Below are 2,577 nucleotides of genomic sequence, written 5' to 3' on the forward strand. Positions count from 1 at the left end.
AAAAAAACTCAGGAGTTTTTGCTTTTTAGTTGAGGTACAGTCTTGCCCACGTGTGACTACCATCCATTCTCCAAGCCATGGACTAAGTCTTCAATTTAACCACCATTACTACATTCTATATAGACAACACATCACACACACACACACCCCATATCTTATAAAATATAAGAGTGGCCAAAAGTACACTGGGACCACCAGTTTGCATGTGGGAGAGTTATCTGGGAGAAGGGGAACGGAATCCTCCTCCCTCGATCCCCAGCACACATACTGAAGCCTGGGACACTGGGACAGAGCAACACCTCGCTGGAGCATCTCTAGCTGGGTCTGTAACTTGTGGCTAAAAAACAGTGAATTCCGTGGGCCTTGGCTTGCTGCCTTGCTTTTTCTAGAGTCAGCACATCAGAAATCCTTTTCTAGGGAGTCTCCAGGAAGGACTCTTCCTATCTTGACCCCTGCACCTGGATATTCCTGCTAGTGCTGGGTGTGGAACAGGAATTTTAACATTTGCTCATGGTAAGGATTGCTCGGGGTAAGTTTTTCTTTTATGGGGGAGGGGATGTGTGGTCCAGTATAGGTCTGTTTAGCCAGACCTCTCTTTTCTATTTGCATAATGAAAATTCCACAGAGCCTTTGCAGACTGCCTAATCATTTTGTTTCTGAGGAAGCCTTGACTTCAAAGCTAGACCCAGAGATCGCAGCCCAACAGGAAGCCACTCCCTTCACCAATGATTCTTGGCGAGCAACTCGGAACAGCTGTAGCTGCCCCCGGTGGCACACATGCCAGGATGCTGTTTCTTAGTCATCGGGGACCTCAGGGTGACGATGATGACATCCCAAGCTGCTCCGATAGGGGTCCCCTCTGCGGTCAGCACAAACAGCCGCCCTTTCTTTTGTGCACAGAGAAAGGTTTTGCTGAGCCAAGACAGGGAGCGTCCAGTAGACACTAACTGCCAGGCTGCCTCCCACAGTGGAGCCTAGGCTGAGCGCTGAGACCTCTCTGGTTGACTGTTCGAGGCACTATTGCTATTGGGAATCCTCTGCTCAAAACATAACCATGAGAATAAATGCAGAATAAGTGCTTTAGCCTTCTACTGAGGGTCCTTCTTCAACCGTGTGACCCTACAGGATCTACTAGTCACTTAGAGACCACTTAGAGTCAGTCGGTCCTGAGGCGGCCACCTGACCCCAGACAAGCCAAGGCAAGTCCTTCCCTGGGAATTTTGCCAAACAGGAACTCAGGAAGCCTCTCTCTCTCCCCCCTGCCACAAGATAGGAAATTTATTCATTTACTTATTTTGGTAGTTGAGACTGACCTGGAACTCACTATGTAGCCCAGGCTGGTCTCAACTCACAGCAATCCTCCTGCCTCAGCCTCTCCAGTGATGGGATGACAGGCGTGTGCCACCACGCCCGACCTAAAATAGGAAATTTAGGTGCATCGGGCAGCTATATGTGTTCGTCATCTTTCATGTGAGAGAGAATGCAGCTGACACACAAAGACAAGCAGAGACAAGAATTGAACCTCAGCATTCCAGCCTCTCATCCCAGAAATTCCTAAGGCCCAGCCACACTCGTCTGCCCTTAAAGCCTGGTTGTTCAATACTTCCTTTGGCTGATTGCAGTACCTCAACATCTTTACAATAAGTCTCCCTTTTCTTGATTTAAAAATATCAGGATTTTAGTCAGACATAGTGGCACACTCTTGTAATCCCAGCACTTGGGAGGCTGAGGCAGGAGGATTGCCATGAATTCAAGGTCAACCTGGCCACACAGTGAGTTCAAGACATGCCTGAACTACACAGCGAGACCCTGTCTAAAAAAAAAAAAAAAGTGCCTAGTACTGTAATTCTACTCCATGGGTGCACCATTGATAACTTCCCCATTTCCCAAAGGAGAGATATTTAAGATGTAACCATGTTGTGTTTTGCAATTGCATACTTTGTAATAGTGAATATGTTTGTGTGTTGTCTTTGGCATATTTTTGCAAATTTATTCACAGTGAAAATTCCTAGCAGTAAACTTTCTGGGGGCCACATGGGGTGGCACATACCTGTAACTCCCAGCACTCAGGAGGCTGAGGCAGGAGGATCACTGTGAGTTCAAGGCCAGCCTGAATTATATAGTGAGATCCTATCTCAAAAAACCAAAATAAACAAATAAATGAAACTTTCTGGGGCAAAGAGCCCCCCCTTTTGTGATAATGATGGTATGGTTGATATCTAGATGTCCCCGGCAAAGCCTCATGTTCTCATAGGTGGGGCCTGGGGAGGTGTTTGGATGGTGGGTGTGTGATATTCATCAGGGGATTGGTTAGTTCCCTGATGATAGGTTTCTGGCTAAATGTGCTGTTGGGAGGTGAAGCCTGCCTGGTCAGTAGAGGTGTGGGTTACTAGAGGTGTGTCCCCCTCTCTCCTCCCTACATCTCTCTGCTTCCTGCCACCGTGCTATGGGCTGTTTCTCCTCCACCACACCCCTCTGCCACGCCACCCTGCCTTGGAGATAGCAGACCATGGACTGAAGCCTCCACAAGCTGTGAGCCAATATAAACCTTTGCTCCTTTAACTTGTGCGTGTCAGT

The 2,577-nt window shown here is 47.8% G+C and overlaps 1 long non-coding RNA gene across 3 annotated transcripts in view; it reads left to right on the plus strand.

Moving 5' to 3' along the window:
* Positions 1–1,290, plus strand: part of LOC104849376 — a 4,682-nt gene extending 3,392 nt beyond the window's left edge. For all 3 annotated transcript variants that reach the window (XR_004516946.1, XR_004516947.1, XR_004516948.1), the window contains one exon: positions 418–1,290. This is a non-coding gene — a long non-coding RNA (uncharacterized LOC104849376). The remainder of the gene's footprint in view (positions 1–417) is intronic.
* The last annotated feature ends 1,287 nt before the right edge of the window (positions 1,291–2,577 follow it).

The sequence above is a fragment of the Fukomys damarensis genome, unplaced genomic scaffold, assembly GCF_012274545.1.
Source record: "Fukomys damarensis isolate Sample0158 unplaced genomic scaffold, DMR_v1.0_HiC HiC_scaffold_13, whole genome shotgun sequence".
NCBI lineage: Eukaryota > Metazoa > Chordata > Mammalia > Rodentia > Bathyergidae > Fukomys > Fukomys damarensis.